The sequence below is a fragment of the Saimiri boliviensis genome, chromosome 8 (genome assembly GCF_048565385.1).
Source record: "Saimiri boliviensis isolate mSaiBol1 chromosome 8, mSaiBol1.pri, whole genome shotgun sequence".
In the NCBI taxonomy this organism is placed as follows: Eukaryota; Metazoa; Chordata; class Mammalia; order Primates; family Cebidae; genus Saimiri; species Saimiri boliviensis.
In genome coordinates this window covers 51,761,220-51,785,376 of record NC_133456.1, presented here as the reverse complement: position 1 = coordinate 51,785,376, position 24,157 = coordinate 51,761,220, and the positions used below count along the sequence as shown (strand labels likewise).

General features: G+C 45.2%; 1 protein-coding gene and 1 long non-coding RNA gene across 4 annotated transcripts in view; both read right to left on the bottom strand.

The window, feature by feature from the left end:
- The window catches only part of PTPRG (protein tyrosine phosphatase receptor type G), a 777,462-nt gene that overhangs the window by 752,379 nt on the left and 926 nt on the right, over window positions 1-24,157 (bottom strand). The window lies entirely within an intron of this gene.
- The window catches only part of LOC141585379 (uncharacterized), an 89,907-nt gene extending 65,750 nt beyond the window's left edge, over window positions 1-24,157 (bottom strand). The window contains exon 1 of the long non-coding RNA XR_012518804.1: window positions 1-24,157. This exon is cut by the window's left edge and continues 38,799 nt beyond it. This is a non-coding gene — a long non-coding RNA (uncharacterized LOC141585379).

Genomic DNA, 24,157 nt, shown 5'->3' with positions numbered 1-24,157 from the left:
TCTCCTGCCTCAGCCTCCTGAGTAGCTGGGATTACAGGCACGTGCCACCATGCCCAGCTAATTTTTTGTATTTTTAGTAGAGACGGGGTTTCACCATGTTGACCAGGATGGTCTCGATCTCTTGACCTCGTGATCCACCCGCCTCGGCCTCCCAAAGTGCTGGGATTACAGGCGTGAGCCACCACGCCCAGCCCCTAATATTGTCTTTAAAAAATCTATCAACAACCCACCCAATGGCTATAGACCAAATGGCAAGTTATAAGTTAAGACTGGATCTTAAGGTTACAGATGATTTCCATTTTCCTCTTTGTACCTATATGAATTATTTCCCTATTCTCTTTTTTTTTTTTTTTTCCAGACAGGGCCTCCCTCTGTCACCCAAGCTAGAGCGCAGTGGCACAATCTTGGCTCACTGCCACCTCTGCCTCCCAGGCTCAAGAGAGACTCCTGCCTCAGCCTCCCAAGTAGCTGGGACTACAGGTGCCAGACATCACACCTGGCTAATTTTTGCATTTTTAGTAGAGACGGCGCTTCACCCTGTTGGCCAGGCTTGTGTGGAACTCCTAAGCCCAAGGAATCTGCCCACCTCACCTCCCAAAGTGCTGGGATTATAGGTGTGCACCAGCACACCCAGCTGAATTCCCCTGTTTTCTATAATGAACATTTGTTACACTTCAATAATCAAGTGAAAAAATTATAAAAAGCGGAGAGTGGCCGAGCGCGGTGGCTCACGCCTATAATCCCAGCACTTTGGGAGGCCGAGGGGGGTGGATCACAAGGTCAAGAGATCGAGACCATCCTGGTCAACATGGTGAAACCCCGTCTCTACTAAAAATACAAAAATTAACTGGGCATGGTGGCGCACGCCTGTAGTCCCAGCTACTCGGGAGGCTGACGCAGGAGAATTGCTTGAACCCAGGAGACAGAGGTTGCGGTGAGCCGAGATGGCACCATTGCACTCCAGCCTGGGTAACAAGAGTGAAACTCTGTCTCAAAAAAAAAAAAAAGCGGAAGAGATTAGAATGACATTCCCATTCAAACGGAGAGTAGCCTTCAGACTCCAGCATGTACCAAGTCAGCTGGTGATCTTGCTGAAGTACAAATTCTGATTCCATTGGTCTGGGGCAGGCCAAGATACTGCCTTTTTAATAAGATCCTGCGAGAGGGCTGGACAAACTCAATGGAGCTGTGATTACTAAGGGCCTATAAAACACAAAAATGACTCAGATGCCAACAATCCCAGTTTTAAAGAGAGGATGATGGTAACAAGATCTTAGATCAAAGCAGGGTAACAGAAGCAAACGCGTACAAGGAAAAATTAATGCATTTTGGGCACCAGCCAGAAAACGTGAAAAAAACAACTGAACTTTACTTGAAAGTACAGTGCTCTGCTGGAAGCACTCGTCTTCATAGTTAAAAACAAATGAAATTGCTTCTTATTGATTTTAAGTTGGAACACTTGCTGTCCAATAATTCCAGAAAAGGAAACCGTGAGCGAGGGACAAGATATGGTAAGAGAGAAGAACTCTGGAGGTAATCAGACACTGCCGACCCCCACTGTACGCAGTAGTTAAAACATGACACAAAGGATGAGGTGTGGACAAAATATACACTCAGACACACAGCTCTGCGTTAATCTCATCCTCCAGGGCCTCTTACCATTATGGACTCTTTTTATTATTATTTTTAATTCTGGCTCTAAATGTTGTGCAATTAAGTTTTACTCGTTTCCTTACAGATCCTTAGGATTCTAATTTACAAATAAAATCAAGAGAAGCAGTTAAGGCTAAGTGTTATCAGCATGTCTCCTCCAGAGAGGCTGTCCCCAGTACCAAAATAAAAGTCCTCAGATGCCCAAAGATAAAAAACTCAAAATGAATGAATTCAAAAAAACCAAGCAGAGAAATGAAATCACTATGATTTTTGGCAGGGAGGGGAGAAGGTTCCCGTCCTTCTCAACACGTCTAGTTAACTGTTCTGTTGTTTAATTCCACCTGAGACTGGTGACCTTCGATTGAAAATGACCCAAATCAACCCTTGATTAACGTAGGCAGGAAAAGAATGTGTTGAAAGAGCGTTGGATGTCTCAGAGACACCGATCAAGAGCCAAATAATCCAGCCTTAGAAAGGACGAGGATTGGAGTCGCTCTGAGCTTCAGGGAGCAGAAATTCAGAACAATGAGGGTATCTTTGTGTCACGTGGCTCAAGCCGCCCCTAACCTGAGTTTTGTACCACCCTCAAACAGGTCTGGACAGAGCTCCTCAATCAGTAGTTGATCCCATCAGGAACAGGGAGAAGAGATCAACACCCAAAGAGTGGCAAAGGTGCTATTAGCAAAAAAAGGTTAAAGAGATGCTAGGCCGGCAAAAATAACAGCAGTATAATCAGGACAACAGCAATCCTCACGTGCTTGCTAGGGACCAGTGCTTTTCTTACACCCTCATCTAATGCATCCATCAGCTCTATTGAGACAGGGACCATTATCCCCGCTGATAGATGTACTGAGGCCTAAGGACACAAGGCTAGTCCATGACAAAGCACGGAGACACTACAGTTTACAAGACCACTGTAAGGAAGCCACTGAGCCCTACCCTGTGCTTGGTCGCCACGGACAACAAAATCTAGTCTGAATGCCTCCGCCTTGCATTCAGGGACCAGTCAATGTATCCAGAGCTGGCGTCCATGCCTCTCAACATTGGCTCCCAAGCCTCTCAAATCTCTGCAAGGCCCATCTGCCAGCTGGCAGTCACTAATGACTTTAAACCATGAGGAAGCACCTAAGATTCAAGGCAGATACAGGTCCAAGCCCCAGAAACGCATGATTCAGCTCTAGGAATAAGCCCATTGACCTCCTGGTCACCACCTTATGTTCATTATTGCCTCTGTTCACGTCATTGTGTTCACTTCATTGTGTACGTGAAGTATCAGCCAGGATGCCTGCAGGAAGGTATCTTATCTCATTACTCTACTGCTCTTGAACACTTGGGATCTGAATCAGTATTTCAGCATGTTATTAGCTTCAGCCTTACACAGCAACACACACTGTTTTAGGGACTCTTTGCACAGATTTTTTTAACCGCCAAAACCCCAAAGTGCTAACACATGGAGTTTCCACTAACAGTTAACCTGAAGCCATTACCTTCCTTGCAATAACGTGCAAGAGGAAACTCCCTAATAGTTGAAAATCATAACGTCCCATTGGACATCTCAGGCATTCATTTCTCTAACTACCGTCTGGAAACAGGAAGGTCCAGGAGTCAACAGCTGTACCCAAGAGTGAGCCTGGTTGTCCTTCCCCTCGCAGCATCCCACAAACACAGAATACATGGTTAAATTTAACATGAATCCCACTCTTATCAAACAAAGGCAAAGTCTCCTGGGTTCATATCAGGCTACTTCCTGGCTGCGCTCGCCACTTTGGATAAAGTGTTCTATCTTACGCTGTCCTCATCGCTCCTACAGAAACAGCATCAATCCCGGGTTGTGCCAGGACCAAAAACAATGTACTGGACAGCTTTCCACTTTGGCTACACGCGATTGCTACTCTTGTGATTTTTAACATTTATCTATAATGGCATGTATGAATATATGATATACTTAGCATTCCCAAAATGCACACAAAAAATAAAATAAGGGCCAGGTACAGTGGCTCACCCTGTATAATCCCAGCACTTTGGGAGGCTGAAGCAGGTGGATTCCTTGAGTCCAGGAGTTTGAGACCAGCCTGGGCAACATGGTAAAACCCTGTCTCTACAAAAGATACAAAAATCAGCCAAGCATGGGGGAACATGCCTGTAGTCCCAGCTATGCAGGAGGCTGAGGCATGAGAATCGCTTGAACCCAGGAAGCAGAGGTTGCAGGGAGCTGAGATCGTGCCACTGCACTCCAGCCCGGGCAAGAGAGCGAGACTCTTGTCTCACAAAAAAAGAGAAAAAGAAGCAAATGGGTTCTTTCATTTCCTCGGCCCCTGCTCCCCCTTCTCACATTCTCATGGACACATGCTCTAAAACTGATAAGCAGAAACCTAAAATCACAGGAGACAAAAAGCCCAATGGCTACACGCACCCTGCACTCAGAAATGAATCAAATGCAGAGTCAGGGAACTAAGATGGGGGAAAGGATGCCAAGAAACCTTTCTACTAAAACCAGGGCTTCTGCTGTGTGGGGAGAAAGACGGCTGATTTGACCTTCCTTCTCACCCCAGAGCTTTTACACTCGAGTCTGATTAGCTACTGTCTGGAACTAATTAACAGGTGTGGCATGAAAGAAAGACAAAAACAAACCCTGGCAACTTTCTCTCAGGGAATTAATGACTAGATTTACAACGCCTCCTCTAGGCTAGAACTAACTGAGAGCACAGTGAGCCGGGATTCATTATTCAAAGAGTATCCACCTCCATAAAAGTTTAAAATTCATCCCTGGCTACAGGGCTGCTTTCTTGACTATAGATGGGTACAAAATATATCATTGACAAAAACACCAGAATGGACTCAGCCCAGGCTTTGAAAAGTCAGAAAGCAAGAGCATCTGTCTGCTATACTCTGAAACTAACATGGCAATGAGGGAAACACAAATATTTTCTCTCCGTCAAAAGGCATTACTCCCCTGTAACTACCTGGAAACCTCCGGAAACCAGTACAAATCACACAGTGCCTTGCTAACATGCCCTCTGCAGACCAAGGGTATAATTATATCCTGTTACCCAAGGTAACTTAAGAAGATCTACTGAAGGGTTTCTGCAGCCAGAAGAAAATAATAATCACTAAGTCCTTTTACTTTATTCTTAGCCACAGGAATAAAACACACTTACCCAGTTAGGTTTATCCCCCTTACTTTTATTAACATATGTAACCCTTACTAAGCTGCAAATACATTCTAGTATTTTATCAACCATAAATCAGAACAGAGTTGACCCTTGAATGACTCAAGGGTTAGGGATACCGACCCCCCACATAGTCAAAAATCGGAGTGTAACTTCGGTTGGTTTTTGTTGTTTTCTTTGTTTGAGATAGGGTCTGTGTTGCCTAGACTGGCTGCAAACTCCAGGGCTCCAGCCATCCTCCTGCTTCAGCCTCCCGAGTAGCTGGGATTACAGGTGCCACCGTGCCTGGCTCAGAGAACAACTTGGGACTCCCTAGAAGCTTTACTAATAGCCTCCTGTTAACCAGAAGCCTTGCTTATAACGTAAACCATCAGTTAACATATTAACAGACTACTATCTACATGTATTTTATGCATTTATGACATTTATTTTTTTCAATATTTCTCAGCTACATGGTTCATCTGTGATTTTTTGAAAATTGCCACAAATCTCCAAAGAAAATATTTTAATACATTTATCAAAAAAAAAAAAACACATATAAGTGGACCCACACAGTTCAAACCCGTGTTGTTCGAGTAGCTGGGATTACAGGTGCCACTGTGCCTGCTCAGAGCACAACTCTGGACTCCTCAGAAGCTTTACTAATAGCCTACTGTACAAAGACTTCACCCTATTCCATGTATCCTACAGTGGCCAAGCGCCAAAAAATGAGGACATCAGCCTAAGTTTTAGCCTTCTGTCCTCGCTCACCTGGCCTTTCCCCTTTCCAGAACTCAGCTCTTAGTCTTTAAGTACCCAAAATTCAATCCAATAAGAGCAATTCACAAGCTGCACACAGATGGCTATCCACCTATGAACAGAAGCATCACACTTTTGGAAGGGCACCGGCTTCGGAGTCAGAAGCCTGGTTCCGCCGCTTTCAAAGGGGTATGACATGGCGCAAGTTTCTTAACTTAGCAAAACCTCTACTTGCACACCTGGGAAAGTCAAGGATGAATTATAGATAAAGTGTGTCCAGCCCCTACCATGAGGTTATTTTATTTTACCAGCTCATGCTCACAGGAGCTCAATAAATGGTCAATAAATGGTTTGTGTTAGCCACATGGTTAAAAAAAAAAAAAAAAAAAACAGCTGTAGGAGTAATAGCAGAATTTCAGGGCACCCTCCCTCATCCCTGGTGAGGGAGATGTTCCTCCCTTGGGGCTTTCAGTGGAAAATACTACACAAGAGTAAAACTCCCAGACCCTGTGAAGGGACAGGGAGAGAGGCAGCTGACACTAGAGGCAGACGCAGGTGATCACAGCACTGCCTAGAAAGGGTTTACTTTGATAACGTGTCAAGTGGAAACTCGGCCAAAGTTGTGTGTGGACAGAAAGGTCTGGTCTGGAGGACTAGCCTCTTTCAGAGTCACTCTGAAGTCTGGCCCTGCTGCAGAGGTAAATCAGGAAGTCCTCAGGGACCTCCTTTTGTTCCCATTCCCACGTGGGCACTCACAGGCTGCTCTCCGAAGCCCGCCCCTGAGTTTCCGAGGCAGGCTCCAGATGGGGACTGAGGATCTCCAAGGTCCCTTCAACACCCGAACTTGAAGAGTTTAACATTATTGTTTATCCCTCATAAAAGAACTTACCACAGAAACCCAGATTCTTATCAACTGCGCCAAACAAAGGGTGTGTGTCCACCCTGCCAAAAATTTCCTGGGAATGAAGCATTTCCATCAGGAACCTAAAAAACAATTCAACAGGGATGGGGTTTTCCCAGCTGTCCCTTTGCTTCCCTCTCTAGCCATTAGCCACCCCCGCCCACATCCTTGGCCTGTGGAAGCACAGGGACACAACAGGATCCAAGCTAGAAGCCCTTCTGGGCAGACCTAACGGTTTTCTCATATGGGTATGTCCTGTCTGTCTCTCACATTCTCCACATTTTAATTTCCAAATTAAGTAGCAGGCTGGAGAGTACAGAATATTGACTTCACTTGGAAAAGCCATCCATTTTAACATTCTGTTGGAGAAAGGAACCAAACATCCTCAAGGGGATTTTGGATGTCTCTACACTACTCAGATGCAGAGACCACCATCCAACTGGCCAAATAAATCCACAGCTACATCAAAGTATGGACCGCTGATAATACCCTGGAGTCCAGAGTCTGGATCCTAGACGAGCTTCACTATTCACAAAATACCCAGGAAAGCAAACTCAGGGTCCGGGATTATAAAGCCTCTTTCACCAGGCACAAGGTGCTGAGTGCTGCAATGGATTATATCAGTCTGTCAAGGGGCTTCTACAAGCCATGTGCAATCTGTGAAGATTTCCAAGTTGCCTTCTACCCTTCAAATTGCTAAGCAGGAGCTCAAGCAAGATGCTGTCCCTGGATTTCATAGGCAGCAGGGACCCGTCTGCAACCCACATAGGTCCCACAGTGTAGCACCAACAGGAACCAGGACATGGAGAAATCAATGCCAGGAACTCTGCTAAATGTCTACTCATGAGCTGGTAAAATATGAACAATAGCTTTTATTTTATTATTATTATTATGCTTTTGAAACAGTCTCACTCTTTCGCCAGGCTGGAGTGCAATGGCACAATCTTGGCTCAGTGCAACCTCTGCCGCCTGGGTTCAAGCGATTCTCCTGCCTCAGCTACCTGAGTAGCTGGGACTACAGGCACACACCACCATGCCCCAGCTTATTTTTGTATTTTTAGTAGAGATGGGGTTTCACCATGCTGGTCAGGATGGTCTCCATCTCTTGACTTCATCATCCGCCCGCCTCAGCCTCCCAAAGTGCTGGGATTATAGGTGGCGTAAGACACCGCGCCCAGCCACAGCTTTTATTTTTAAGTGTTCCCTAGTTGCCAAGGGCCGCGCCAGATGCCTTACGTGGTTTACCTCATTTACTCAGGGGCTGTTACCCATTTCACAGATGGGTAAATAAGCAAGCAAAGCTAAATGACCCTAACTTGCTATCCTCATATCCCTATAATATCCCAGAAGCAGTATCTTCCAGAAGACAACCTTCTCCATCTTTACCAGTTTCCCTTAGCAGGGGTAGGGAACAGAAAACAGGTAATCAACGTCACACAAGGGATTACAGCTGTAAAATGCTCTTCCAAAAGGTGAGAAAAGGTTGGAAAGAGCTCTCCAGACCAGTGCCATCAGATAAAAATACAATGTGAGCCACAAATGCGAGCCACGTGTATAATTTAAAATTTTACGGTAGTCACATGAAACAGTAAAAGGAAACAGGTGACAGTAATCTCAATAGCATTTCCTACTTAACATATCTAAAATATCATTTTAACAGGCAGTCAATGAAAAGTTTTAATCGGGTATTTCACATACTTTTTTCATTTGTCTTTGAAATCTGGTCTGTATTTTTGCACTTAAAGCACATCTCAATTTAGACATGCCACGCTTGAAGTGTTTAATAGCCACATGTGGCTAGTGGCTACCATATTGAACAGAGCAGCTCTACAGACATTTCACAGTAACTAAGGAAAAGGCTTAAGATCAAAAGGGATCGTGAAGTGAAAAAACATCCAGGACTACCTGAAGTCATCGAAGTACTTGGTATGTTACCAAGCACCCAAAATTTACCTGATGTCAGCTTCACACATGAATTCCTTTCACCTTACATCCCTACTCTTCAAATTTCTCATCAAAAATAACACTGATCAGAGAACCACTCAAATTTTGAAAAACAAGCTAGCCTAAAGGTAACAATGAATTTATTCAGCGATAACACAAGATACTTTGTCAGGGATAAACAACACGGGGAAAGGATCCATTAAGTAACTCACGGTTTTAAAAACTGCTGTCACCAAGCCCATTCTTAACACTTACTTAAACTGCTAAGAATTCAGACAGGTGTCACTTTGGAATACAAACAGTCCTACAAGTGCCATAATCTGATGCAAAACCTCTGGGCTTTGAAGAAAAGAAAAATAAACAAGTAAATTTAGATCTCTAAACCTCCATTAGTGGATCTCACCAATGAGAAAATGATGAAACCACCATCAAGTAACTGAATTATTTTTTTTTTTCTGAATAAACAAATGTGAGTCAAATATAAGTTCAAATCAATTTCATGGACCAGGAAACCTTACAAACTGCCCATGTAGCAGCACACCTATTTGTAAGAATACGGTATCCACTTGGATACACCTCTCCTTCTTATGCTATTTTTGAAGGTTGGCTAATCGGCCTTATTATAGCACAGAGATGGCACAAAAAGTCCTCTCCCAGACCAACTTTTGCAAATAATCCTAAGATCGAGTTCAGGCTTCAGCAACAAAGAGCTCTCTGATCAATAAGCAATATCTGCCACAGCTATGGAAATGCGGACCATCTGCTCAAATGCCAATCTCCAATTCCTCTGCAGAAAAACTGCAAAGTAACAGACAGGACAGGGACAAGAAGAAAACAAACCTATTCACTTTCATTGAATGTTCCTGTTTGTATGTACCTAGTGGGTGTGACTGCCCCATATTAACAAAAGGTACACAGCAAGGCATGTGTACCCTACTCATGCTGATAGTATCAGTAATGAGAGTATCAACAGTAGCTATAAACCTTATCCTTCAAGGTCGGGGAGACAGGACAAATTAAACCTAAATAGCCATCTTTGCTAAAACCTCTGTCAATAAAAAAAACAACTCTTCCTGGTAGCCATGTGAACCTTAAATTCATCTGACTCCTGCTCTGCACAGAAGAAAGCATGACAGCAGCCAGAAAGCCAGTTCAGATTCTGGTTCTGCCACTGTACTAGCTGTGGGATCTCTGCCGTCCCAGCTCAAGCAATCCCACGTCTTCACAGAGTTGCACGGCATTCGCTGAAAGCATGTTTATGCACACTTTTGTTTCATATATCTTAAGCAGTGGCTATGAAAACCAGGTACCATTTATAAAATTTTGTTATCAGCCGGGCACAGTGGCTCATGTCTGTAATACCAGCTCCAGCACTTTGGGAGGCTGAGGCAGGCAGATCACCTGAGCTCAGGAGTTCAAGACCAGCCTGGGCAACACAGCAAAACTTCATCTCTGCCAAAAATACAAAAATTAGCTGGGCATGGTGGTCGGCACCTGTAATCTCAGCTACTCATGAGGCTGAGGCAGGAAGAACTGCTTGAACTCAGGAGACAGAGGTTGCAGTGAGCCGAGATCATGCCATTGTACTCCAGCCTGGGTGACAAAGCAAGACCCCAACTTAAGTCACAGGCCAAAGTTAGCAAAGGACAAACCTGGGATTCACCCTGATACCTGGCAAAATTCTTTAAAATGCATATTTTTTAATACGCATTTCCCACTGGCCTCTTTCATCAGAATCCACCTGTCTTCAAGTCTCATTCCTTCAACTCCATTTAAAGGTTCCAAGGCATGTAAGATTTATTTTCACAAAATCCTTTGTTTATGTGGTCAGAGTGCTTACATTTCCCTTAGACTCCAGAGAAATCAGTTTTACCTCCACTTCACATCATAAGGAGCAGCAGAAATTTCAAGAACCAGCAACTCCCTCATTTCAGTTAAGAAACTTCACTAGCAACTGAGTTTTTCTTCTGAAAACCACATCCTAAAATATGTTCGGAAACAACGCTACCACTAGAGTTACCCACTGCTATGGTTTGAGTCTGTCTTCACCAAAACTAGTTGAAATTTGGTCCTCAACATGGTGGTGCTAGGAAGTGGAGCCTAGCGGCCGACGTCTGAGTCACAAGGGTGGATCCTTCATTAATGGCTTGGTGCCATTCTGCAGGTAGGGACTGAGAATTCTCATTCTGGCAAGCCCAAGTCATTTCTCCTGGAAATGGATTAGCGCCCTTGAGCTTGGGTTGTTACAAAGCCAGGGCATCACGTGGGTTTTGCCTCTGTTTGCACATGTCCACTTCCCTTTTCACCTTCTTGCCGTGTTATGATACAGCACAAAAGCCCTCACCAGACACCCGGGCCATGCCCTTGAACTTCTCAGCCTGCAGAACTGTAAGCTAAATAAACCTCTTTTCTTTACAAACCACCCAGTCTCAGGTAACATTACAGCAACACCAAATGGACTAAGACCTCTGGCATACAAACCTCTGTCCCATTAAATAATTTCCCAGCAGCTTCCGCCTGAATTGACTGAGAAAATGCAGAGCGAGTGCCTAAAACTGTCAAGAGATTTTCTGCACCCTCCACTCACAGCCTTTACGCACATGGAAATAAGAGAAAATGACTAGTTTTAAAAGAGAAAACAACCAGTGAGGAAGAGGATAAAATAGGGCAGGCATGGACGAGTGATGTGTTCGAGAAAACTTAGCTTCTGCCTACACACACCTGGAATCACCACGATGCACCAGCCAACAACTGTCTCATCAAGGGCAGGAGATCTGATGATCAACTCGTATTTGTCAACCAGGCATGATCAGCTCAGGCAAGCCCCTCTCTTAGACCAACCTGCACAAAGCCATTACTGGGCAACAGATCAGTATTCATTTTCCTGCTCCACTGTCAGCGGAGGGAAGCTCTGCTGCTCTCTACATACCTCATTCACCGTTTCTGGGACAACCAAAGCAGAAATAAGTGGGCTACCTTGTCCTGAATCAACGCTAAGAGCCAAGGCCACTTCTGATACAATGACCACTAGATTCACAGAATTTAGCTTAAATTATTCCACAAGAAAGAAAAAAAAAGGCTTACTACCACTACAACCATCAAAATATGATCCTGCTGTCCCACAGACATTTGTTCCTTAATTAGAACAGAATCTTGTTTTCAGCTGCAGATACCTTCATGGCCAATAGAAGACCTTCTCTCTTTCTAAAGATAAACTTCAACCCTTATGACAATATATATACTTGGAATTCTCTTAAGGAAGAAATTAACCTTGGATAGCTTATCTTTTAAGAAGATGCAATATACAAATGTGAGATATCTGGAAATGACATCAATGATATCAATGTCTTGTCGAACATCCTGTAATCATTTGAAGAGCATTATCTTCTCATTCTGCCAGTCCTCAAACATGACTATCGCTACCTAGACCTCAAAGATACAGCACAAGCAGGAATGTGGTCCTGACCCCAAAGAACACAGTCTAAGGCCAGGCACAGTGGCTCACACCTGTAATCTCAGCACTTTGGGAGGCTGAGGCAGGCAAATCACGAGGTCAAGAGATTGAGACCATCCTGGCCAACATGGTAAAACCCCATCTCTACTAAAAAATGCAAAAATTAGCTTGGCTTGGTGGCATGCGCCTGTAGTCCCAGGTACTTGGGAGACAGAGGCAGACCTGAACCCGAAAGGCAGAGGCTGAATGAACTGAGATTGTACCACTGCACTCCTGCCTGGCAACAGAGCAAGACTCCATTTAAAAAAAAAAAAAAAAAAAAAAAGAACATATTCTAATTTGGTTCTGAATGACATGTGGGAAAATCATGCAAATGTCCTACATATGACAGTGACCACTTAATGAACATGTACTGAAACAAGGGTGAAGGAAGGAATCATCCCCTCAAACCTTCCATCTGCAATAGTCAAAAGCTAGCTACTCTATTGTGTACAAAGTTCAGGCTTTCACATGTTGTTTTTGGAAAACTTAAAATGTGCATTATTTCTATCATTTATTGAAAATCCATGTGAAAATTAGGAAGGCAGACATACCATAAAAAATAATTAAACAGCAAGAGACCCACTAATACGGCATCTCCAACATTAATGTACTCAGATCCTACTATATTAGTCACTGGCTTTTCCTCTTTGTCTCCCCACATCATACCCTTCATGGGCCATTTGATAACAAGAAAGTGACCAAGAGAACCAGCTCTTAAATGAGCGATTTTTCTTTTTCTTTTTTTTTTTTTTTTTAGACGGAGTTTCACTCGTTACCCAGGCTGGAGTGCAATGGTGCGATCTCAGCTCACCGCAACCTCCGCCTCCTGGGTTCAGGCAATTCTCCTGCCTCAGCCTCCTGAGTAGCTGGGATTACAGGCACGTGCCACCACGCCCAGCTAATTTTTTGTATTTTTAGTAGAGACGGGGTTTCACCATGTTGACCAGGATGGTCTCGATCTCTTGACCTCGTGATCCGCCCGCCTCAGCCTCCCAAAGTGCTGGGATTACAGGCTTGAGCCACCACGCCCGGCTTGAGCGATTTTTCAAAACACACTTTTGTTTTAGTTGAACAAGCTAACAGAAATTCAGATCAACAAGAGAAGTCAACGCATGACTGTAAAATACCCAAGCAGCAGGCAATTTGTAGAGCCCAGAAAAGGACACATCCAGGAGACCTAAGCCTCAGCTTCATAGGTGAGACTGGCAGGAAAGAAGTCATGTCATCAGCCAGCAATGCACACGGTTACACATGAAATAATTTCAGGCGAGATAAAACCCCAAACAAGCCCAAAGAAAAAAAAAATCTGTCCCTCAGAAAAACACCTACGCTTGGGTGACAAACACCTCCAGGGGCCAGCTATGTATTGTAAATAACCACTATGGGCCAGACGTGTGCCCCATCCCATGGGGTAGCACTATTTAATTTCAGGTTAACACTGTTGCCAAGCAAGACATAGGCCCTAGGCTGCTAGATCTTCCTATTTTTCAAGAGTAACCCAGACTTTCATGGGAAGTTCTCAAGAGGACCAGGGCTTCCATCTGTTACAGTCACCATGGTCTCCCGGTGCCTACAACAGTACCTGGCATGCTCTAGGCACTAAGAAACTTGTTGACGGCATGAATGCGAAATGACTGATTTTTAATCCATTCTTAATTTTTAATTCATTTTTTTTCTTTTAAACACAGTATACCCAAACAGAACATCTGGAGAATTCCAGACAACCCAAATGCCTGTCCTTTCTCTATTTCTCCTTTCCAGACACAAGATCCAGAACTAGCTTCTTGTCTCATTTCACACAAAGACAACTGTCCCCGCCACTCCAATCTTAAATCACATTAGTTTTAAAGGCTACACATAACTTTGTTGGCATGAGCAAATCTCTGTATTTAATTTCTGTCTCCAGGAAAAATAAGGTTTCATGTTTAAATAAACAAACAAACAAAAAATAGCTTACAGGCATTCCATTAACCAAGTTCCACTCATCACCTTGTCTGCTACTCCCTCAGAATAATCTGCAGCAAGGTTAGCAAGATAATGGAAGGGTTCTCAATGCCTTAGGAGGCAAGCCCTCATAGGAAAAAATCAACAAGTGCACCGCACAAATCACACCAGGTCCCGGGTATCTGATTTGCATATTGCAAAAAGACCATAACCCTTCCAAACTGCCTAGCCTGGAATCAACAATCTCTAAAATTTCAGAAAACATTTTAGAAGCCATTTAGTAAAGGGTGAGGAAAACAACCCCACAGAAAACCAAGGGTCTTGCCTAAGATCCCACAGCTGGTTTGGCTGGCTCCCACAGCTAGTTCTAAACTCCAGAGGAAAAATGCAGAACCCAGCCATCTGGTGCCAAACACAACTCCCTCAGACCTTTTCCTGAAGTTATGACTCAGAGCCTGCAGCCCACACTTAGGTGATATACATGGGATATTAAAAATACGGCATTATTACAAAGTCACCATATTCAAAGCCCCAAACAAAATTTCTCAAATTACAAAGCAAATCAATTTAGGTAATTTGGAAGAGGAGTAGTGTCAACAAAACTCACCACCAACAAATTCAGACTCTACCCACAGTTATTATCAGCTTATTCAGAAGCTAAAGTAATTTGCTGAAAGGTCATCTCTTCAACGTAACCAAATAAAATCCTATACTAATTACATTACTTCCTTATTTAATTGTAGCAAGTACAGGAAGGCACCTTTATTTCACCCAGTGTTTATGGCACTTGCCTGTATGGGAAAAGTAATAGGGTGAAATGCATGAAGCTCAATCTTTTAATTGGCCCTCCTGTGCAATTAGGAAAAACAGTTTCCATACTGTCTTCAAAAAGCACATGGTCTGAAATTTAAAAAAACAAAAATCCTGAGCCATGATTAGAGGAACATTAGTCACACCCCCTTACTGCCCTGGTGACCTTGAACCTACCTCCTTCAACTTTAGTTTCCTCATCCTACAGTAGGAGTAATCACGGTTTCTACTTCCACGGATGACTAAAAGCATATAAAAATGCTCAAGCTCCGGCCACAGATCATAAGTGCTTGGTAAGCGTAGGCTAATTTAACTACTGTTCCCATTTTATAGATTAAAAGGCTGGGGCCCATTTGCCCAAGGTAAATGCTGTAATGAACTGAGTCTTTCAGCCCGGGTCTCTGGGGTTTTGGTGTGGATTCTGAATAAGAGATAAGTATACCTGGAACTCCCAGATCCCCAGCGCCACCCAACCCTACTCCCACAAGATGCTGGGTAACCACCCAAGGATAATCACCCTTAGCTACCCACAGACAGAGCTAAGCCTCCACACTTAGTGAAGGGAAATGCTTCTGGAAAAGTGTCATTTTAAAAAATGGGTAGAGCTCATTTATAAATAGCCACTGCTTTGTAAATAAAATATTTCTGACAATTCTTAAAAAGTCCTCGAGACAACCTCAGAAAGTGAGTAATATTTCCTCACTAATCTGGACTATGCTTTTATGCTTGGTCAACTGCTTATGGCCATGTCCCCTATCCGAATCATTCCCAATTAATGAGCAGATACGATTTAAGGGCACTGTAGAATTCATGAGGCAGCAACGGTATGAGAACTCAAATATCTCTTAGATGTATATTGTAACTAGTATGAATTCCTCAAAAGTATATCCACTGCATTATACAACACCCTGCTTCACTCACTTAGAAAGATAGTATCACAGACCCAAAAATAAGAACCAGTTGTCCTATTTTCTTACATGGAAGTGTTACATATTCCATGAACTATGCTTTCATTTTTTTCTTTTATAGTTGCTAGAATTCAGCAGCCAACTGTGTCACTTTGCTACTCCCCAAAAATAGCTAAACTGAGTAGTTTAAAATCACATTTTGTTGTTTGGCCAGAAAAATATCATGCCGATTTCAGTCTGAAAAAAAAGATTAGAGGGCACGAGGTGCGCATGAGTGTGTGGTTCTCTCTCATATGCGCTGTAGCTCTGAATCCATGAAAATACGGAGACAGGATATGAGTTGTATTCAGGCGTTAAACAAGTGCAAAATACAAGCAAATACCCAACTACTGTTTGTCTCCCATCAACTATTGTTTGCCTCCCATCAGTGGAGCCAAACTGAAACCCAGTAATGAGAGTAACCTATTTCCCTCCGTTACTACACCCTCCATAAGGCCTGAGAATAGAAATTAACAAACATCTCAGGGTTCAGGACCAAGTGACTCTTTCTACACAGGAATTTGGAAGATTCATGAGGTATATTTCAAGCCTGCAGAAAGCATTTTTCCCACTTTAAACTGAGAAAGCAGAGACCTCCTTTGCAATGTGGGCAAGGCGGTATCTCAGACTTCGTGAGGGCTTTCTCATTTCTTTAAACCTCAAAATGTAACCTGTTAGTAATCTTACATAGGATGTCCTCATGTTGATCCCTACTCCTCCTTACCCTCAACAGCAAAGACACGCACAAAAACCCATCATACATGTTTACAAAATTTTTTTTAAACTGTCTATACATACACTCGTCCTTTTCAGTTCCACTCTCCTCCTTTCCATGTACTCCCGTCCAAATCTCTTAAATACACATAAAATAAAAACAGTGGGGGCCACGGTGGCTCATGCCTGTAATCCCAGCACTTTAGGAGGCTGAGGTGGGTGGATCACAAGGTCAAGAGATCAAGACCATCCCTAGCCAACATTGTGAAACCCCATCTCTACTAAAAATATAAAAATTAGGTGGGCATGGTGGCGCGTGCCTGTAGTTCTGACTACTCGAGAGGCTGAGGCAGGAGAATTGCTTGAACTCGAAAGGCGGAGGCTGCAGTGAGTCGAGATTGAGCCACCGCACCCTAAACCTGGTGACAGAGTGAGACTCCATCTCAAAAAAAAAAAAAGAAAGAAAGAAAGAAAAGAAAAGAAAGAAAGAAATAAAAACATGGGCCATGAGCAATGGCTCAGGCCTGCAAACCTAGCACTTTGGGAAGCTGAGGTAGGAGGATCACCTGAGGTAAGGAGTTTAAGACCAGCCTGGGCAACATAGGGAGAGACCCTGTCTCCATAAATATAAAAAATTTTTGATTAAAACAAATGGATATTGAGCACATACTACTTACCATGCACAGTACTAAGTCCTTATATGCATTCTCATTCAAGCCTCACAAAGACCGTAGGCTTCTATCACCACCCCGTTTCACAGAGGAAAAAAAAAAATAATGAGGCACAGAGAGGGTAAGTTTTCTAAGGCAGCACAGCTATCAATGGGAAAAGTAGGCTGGCCCCAGAGGCCATATTCTTACCTACTTTGCTATATTCTGTTTAACTCTCAATAGCCACCTGGTTTAGAAAACAAATAAAAAGTATTAACAAGTTCCAGACTCCTAAAGGATTTCTTCCTGCCACCTGCTGACAAAACAGTATGGCGACTCTCATCAACTGGCTGACAGACATCAAAGTTCTCATTCAATGTGTAAGTTACCTCCTGCCTCACCCACCCCAAGTACAAGTGAAATACTACCCAATCCAGTTTGGGAGGCTTCCAAAAGAGATACCAGGCACATATAAAACCTCATCAGCTGTCATTCCTCTTCCTAGCCCTAGAAGGACTTAAAAAAAAAAAAAAAAATTTTTTTTTTTAAGCGGTCCTGAGTAGCTGGGACTGCAGGCGCCTGCCACCACGTCCAGCTAATTTTTGTATTTTTTGTAGAGACAGGGTTTCAGCTTGTTAGCCAGGACGGTCTCGATCTCTTGACCTCGTGATCCACCCGCCTCAGCTTCCCAAAGTGATGGGATTACAGACGTAAGCCACCATGCCCAGCCAAAAAAAAAAAAAAAAAATTTAATCGTTGTATTAAGGGCTGCAATCATAAAAACCTTGGGCCTGCACAAACCCAGTAAGCCATCTCACACAGAATATATTTTTCTGTCAAAACACCAAACATCTTGCTACAAATGACACCAGGTGAAATGGTCCCTCCAATTATAGCTGTCCCCATAGGAGGGGACAATCACTCAAGAAGCCTTCTAGCTACTTAAAGAAATACTGCACAGCCATTACCTAACAATCCTTTTCATACTGAGTAACCATGAATTTATTTGTTATACATCTCAATCATCACAGACTTTACTGAAAGTGAAATTTACCTGTATTACCTTAAGACATTTTTTAAAGAGACATCAACAATCCTGTGTTCTTGGAAATTTGCAACAGGCAAATCGTAAGGAAAAACAAGGGAAAGTAAATACAGGTTTCTGGAATATACTTATCCTTTTTATTGGTTTTTATTGCTTAAACTCCACATAAACACAATACCAGAAATACGTTAAAGCAAAGTCTGTAACAAATAACTCTTTTTACACAAGTACATTTGACTTTTTAAGTGTGCAGAATATTGCCATAGTCCTGGATATAGTTCATTTCCAAGCAACAGGGTTGCTCCCATTTCTCAGCGGGCAAATGGAGGTTTTTTTTTTTTTTTTTTTTTTTTTTTTTTAGAACAGGGTGTCACTCTGACACCCAGGCTGGAGTGCAGTGGCACCATCACAGCTCACTGCAGCCCCAAACTCCTGTCCTCCACTTCTGGAGTAGCTGGAACTGTAGGCACACACCACCATGTGCAGCTAATTTTTTTATTTTTGTAGAGATGGGGTCTCGCCAGGTTGCCGATGGCTGCTCCCAAACTCCTAGGCTTAAGCAATCTGCCCACCTTGGTTACCTAAAGTGCTGAGACGACAGGCATGAGCCACCATGCCCAGCCCACATTTGATCTTTTAATCTTTTTTTTTTTTTTTTTTTGAGACAGGGTCTCCTCACTGTGTCACCCAAGCTGGAGTGCAGCGGCATGAGTACAGCTCACCACAGCCTCAATCTTGTGGGCTCAAGCAATCCTCCCATCTTAACCACTCGAGTAGTGGGGACTAAGGAGTGCACTCGGCTGATTTTTGTTTTATTTATAGAAGCAGGGTCTCCCCATGTTGCCCTGGCCTGTCTCGAACTCCTGGGCTCAAGCAACCCTCCTGCCTCCCAAAACACTGGGATTACAGGAGCCACAGTGCCCTGCCTTATCTTTTAATCATTTGCCCAGGCAACCTCATTCTGGGACAAATTCAGTGACCACTGCCAAATTCCACAGGAAGCCCTCACAGCTGGCTGGGAGCAGGCTCTTCTCAGCCCCTCCTAAGCCATTCCCTCTGCCTCATCAGTGGCTACTTTACCTAGATCAAGCTCAGGTGGAGAATTAAAGGTAGGGAGCAGGGTACTCCTTGGCTTCCATCATATTATTGGACACAGCCCTTTTATTCTCTAAACAGGACACAGTCAAAAACAGTTTCAATAACCACCACCCAATATTTAACAGAGGTCAACTTCAAACCAAAGCAAACCAAGGCCTTATTTCAGGGCATCAAGTAGGAACTTCGGATGCCCTAAATTTTTCCCCTAAGCTCTGGGTTATGGAATGTGACCACATGAAATGTAACCCAGGATGACAGTGTTAATTACAAATGTTTAAATCTCTTAATTGAGAATTGTACACACACTGTCATCTTCATCCTGCCTAGAAATGGCATTTCACTGTCCCACATGCTGAGTGGAAATCCAGATTTTAAAAGAACAAACAGCGTTTCCCTGTAAAAAGCCAAGCGCTAAAGCAACAGCCCAGTAGCAATGCTTAATTTGCCTTCTTCACCCACATAAGGCTAATTTAAGTACCCAGACTGTCTCTTTGGTTAAGAAGTTTCCAGGGGCTGGGCGCCAGGTGGCTCAAGCCTATAATCCCAGCACTTTGGGAGGCCGAGGCGGACGGATCACGAGGTCAAGAGATCGAGACCATCCTGGCCAACATGATGAACTCCATCTCTACTAAAAATACAAAAAAATTTAGCTGGGTGTGGTAGTGTGCACCTGTAGTCCCAGCTACTCGGGAGGCTGAGGCAGGGGAACTGCTTGAACCCGAGAGGCAGAGGTTGCAGTGAGCTGAGATTGTGCCACTGCCCTCCAGCTTGGCATCTGTCAACAGAGAGAGACTCCGTCTCCAAAAAAAAAAAAAAAAAAAGTTTCCAGGGACTGGACACAGTGGCTCACGCCTGTAATCCCAGCACTTTGGGAGGCTGAGACAGGTGGATCATCTGAAGTCAAGAGTTTAAGACCAGCCTGGCCAACACGGTGAAACCCCATCTCTACAAAATTAAAAAATTAGCCAGGCATGGTGGCACGTGTCTGTATGCCCAGCTACTCGGGAGGCTCTGAGGCAGGAGATTCCATCTCAAAAAAAGAAAAGAAGTCTCCAGAAAAAGGTAGGGAGGCAAGGGGGTAGGAGAGGCTCCCAAATTACTCTAGGGCATTTTAAAGGATCTATCCTGATTACAAAGAAAGTTACTTGCAATCGGCATTCAAGTACGCAACTGATTCTACTCTGTTAACTGGAGCTTCTTAGAATAGAAAGGCAAATCTGAAAGAGCTTGTTTGCTTTGCTGCATTAAATCATCAGCATTCCCTGGATTGCTTCAAGTAAACAACAACATAATCTTTTATTCAGTGAAAACAGGTCCATAATTAAGGGAAGAAGCTCACAGCTTTACTATGGGATACTCACTTTTCCCACAGAGGCCAACCTTTCCTATGACCTCTCTTCTTCCAGTAACACCAACAACTTCCTCTATTTCCAAAAGGCCCTGTTTATGCCTGTCTTTATTAGTGTTCTAAGTCCATCAACCCTCGAATGTGAACACCGTGTTAGAAGGAAACATCAAAGATTTTTATTCCATAACTGTGTCAAAGGGACCCAGTTTAGAGACTGAATAAAGATTCTTCATTTTCAAACATGATACGTGAGCGGGGCGGGGGGACCTGTATGATCTCACACCCTGTAAAGAGAAAGATTGCTGACTTCCAAATATTACTTGTGTGTTTTCCAAAAAAGGCCGTAAGGGATGCCCATCAGGACTAAAGCCCGAACATGCAAAATAAAAGCAAAGACCGCTCAGAGGGAGATTCATGATTCTCCCGACATCAATCATGGAGCCTCCAATTCTGACACATCCAAGGCACACAGGTGAACTTATTATCCATCTCAAGTGTTTCCAATGGCATCATCCTAGATGTAATTACAATACAAAACATAACAAAACCAGAGTTTCACTCTGAGGGCTGGAAGACAAAAATCAATTTTTAAAAAAAAATCTGCTGAATAGCTTGAGAATGTGAAACAGATAAAAGGTTAACCCTCTCAAGTAACATAATTTATATTGGGTCTGAGGCCATTAAATTCCCAGTGATTGGACATATATATATATACATATATATGTGTGTGTGTGTGTGTGTGTGTGTGTGTGTGTGTATGTATGTATCAGTTTGAACTATGTGTAGGATCTGCTTTACAATAATAATGTGTTGGGGAGGAAGAGATGAGGGAAGATTCAGCTGCGAGTTTTGAAGTTGGGTGGGGGATCCATTATATTTTGCTATTTTTGTAAATGTTTCTGTAGTACTTTTTAAACATGTGTAAGAACCTAATATGCCTAGTATCTTGGCTTTGCACTTGGAAAGCAACACTTGAGGCATTATTAACCCTGAATTGATCCCAAACCTGCCACACTGCTGTTGAAAGACTAAAAGCCACTGTTTCTGATCCACTGGGAAAAAGCCCATGCCAGGGCTGTGATTCCAACGCCCTGCCCCAACTACAGCTACCCAGTATCCGGAACAGGAGCTGAGAGCTCAATGCAACTGAAAATGCAACTGAAGAGTTACGCGATTCTGAGAGGAAACAAAAATACTAAGTAACAAAGGATTTTGGCTAAGACCTCACAAAGAGGACCCTACTCCAAAACAGAAGCATTTTTATCCCTCGTGTCAAACAGAGAAGCTCTTCTGAGGTTACGGCAGGCAAGAAGTGGGGGTCCCAAGGCGAACTCCAGCCCCTACCCGGTTTCGGGAAGGCCAGGAGCAGCATCCTCAGGCCTAGGCCGCCTCCTCGCGCCAAGGCGCGTCTGCAGCCCCCAGTCTCGGAACCCGGGAACGCGCGCCCCATTCCCGCGGCGTGGAGGTGGCCGAGGCCGACCAGTGTGGAGGTGGCAGGAGCCCCACCAGTGGCTCGGGGGCGCCCCCTGAGGTCCAGCGGCGTCGCGGCAACCTCGGAAAACGGAAAGCAAGCGTCTCCCAGAGCTCTGATATTTTAACTTTGCCTTGCTCCAAAGGCTGCTGCACCCTCTCCGGCTGCATTTTTCCAAACCAAACCGCCTTCTTCCCTGCGCCTCCCACCACTGCCCTTTCCCTTTCCGACACCCCTCGGCTCCCGGACCAGGAAAGCGGCTATTTACCTCGCAGCGTGGGCGCCAAAAGAAAATGAGAAGACGAAAATGGTCCAAGCCCCACGAAGGCAGGCTCCCTGGCAAGTCCAATTTTGGATCTCAAGCTTCCTCAAACACCAGGAAAAAGAAAATCACGGTCAGCCCACTGACTGCATCCCCGAGCACAAAAAGGACATAAGTGGAACTGGAAATTCCTCTAATTTAAAAGGTTGCCCTCCACGGCCTCCCACTGCACCCATCAAGGCATGGCCCTCACAAAGCTCGACCCCAGTGTGCACCTGAGCCCGCTCAGCTGGCAAGTCCGTGGCATAGCAAAGGAGACTAGAAGGGGGAAATAATTAACCCAAATACTGAGCAGTGGTCTTTAACTGAATGAAGGCAGCTGTTTCTAAGGAGAGATGCCCCCATGGCCCGCACAACCGTAGAGGCAGGACTCCAGTGGGCAAACCCCAGGCCCCAGGGTGAGTGTGGACGCACGTCCTCGCTCGGCCTCTGAGCTGGGCTTCTAGGCTGTGGCAGGAGCTTCGTGCCGCTCCGCGAGCAGGAGGATGCGCAGAGAGAAAATGGGGTGCAGAAGACAAGACGGTGCTTTGCCTTTCTGCCCCTCGAGGCCATCCCCGAATGTGCAAAAGGGGCATTCGCTGCCAGTCCCCCGAGAGGGATCCTCGAGGGCGGCGAGGGTGCCCGCGCCCTCATCCGGGGCGCACGACGGGACTGGGGAACCCGCTGCACCAAAAAAGGGCGCTCCCGCCGCCCGGAGACTGGCGGCTGTAACCAGAGCGGAAACCTCGGGGCACTTTCCTCTTTTTCTTGATTCAGATAACCTCCACCTCCGGGTATCCAGGAGCTGGAAGATGAGAGGGCAGAAAAACCGGGAATTCTCTGTCCTTAGGGGAGCAAGGGATGAAAAGCGAATCGCCCCCTTTCTAACAGCTCTTCCCCTGGCTAGAGCAGGACTTGGCCTCCACCCCCAGGGAGGGAGCAGGACAGCTACGAGGGAGCTCCGGGCTGCAGCCCGGGGGACCTGCAAGAGAGGAGAGGGAGGCAGCTGGCCTCTGCCCTCCCCAGGGGAGGGAGGAGGGGGGCCTGCCAGCTGAGGGCTGGAAGCGGAGGGTGGCCGAGCCGTACACCGTTACGATTTATTGTAGTTTTCAATGGCCAATATTGTTCTCGTCTTAACCCGGCCAGAAAAGAGAGGATCTGGGTCTGCTAGCCGCGAACAGCCTGCAAAAGGGCAAAGACGAAGGTAGGCAGGGAGCGCGAGACAGGAAAAAATCCGCCCCGGCGCGAACAGCAACCCGGCAGCCGACCCGCCCGCCCCCCCGCGCGCCAGCGCCCGGACCCCGGCAATCCATTCTAGCAGAGCAGCGGAGAGAAGGGACCAAGGGCCGGGGGCTGGGGATGACACGAGATCTCTCCCAAACCGCCTGCGCTCTGCCCTCTCACTGCGCCCAAAGAGGATGCCTCAAGCCGGCACAGAAGGGCTGCCCGCGCCCCTGCCCCAATCGCCCCAATAGAGAGGGAGGGCACCCCCGACCCCAGAACGCAGGCTGCTCCCCACATCCTCAGTCCTCCGCAGCCAGCCTCCGACTTCCATTCCCCGAAACCTAGCCCTCCCAAAGGGCTGGAGAACAGCACCCTCCCACCCCACCGCAAGCTCCGTCAATACCCGCCGGAGCGAAGGGGTCACCCGGGCCCCCCAATCCCACGAAAGCATCCTTTCCATGGCCTCAGTCTCGCTAACCGCCCCACAACTCGAGTTCTCCCAATCGGCGGCGAATCAGCAAAGCAAGTCCCCCTTTCTCCCGATTCCAGTTCCCCAGGCCCCCCAAACAGAAGCGGAAGCAGACCCCCGCGTCCTTCAGTCCCTCCCTGGCCGGCCCCTGCCTCCACCTTCCTCGACCACCAGCCTCCCTAAACATCGCCCAAGCCCGCGGAGCACATCCTCCCCTCCTCCCCAGACAGCGAG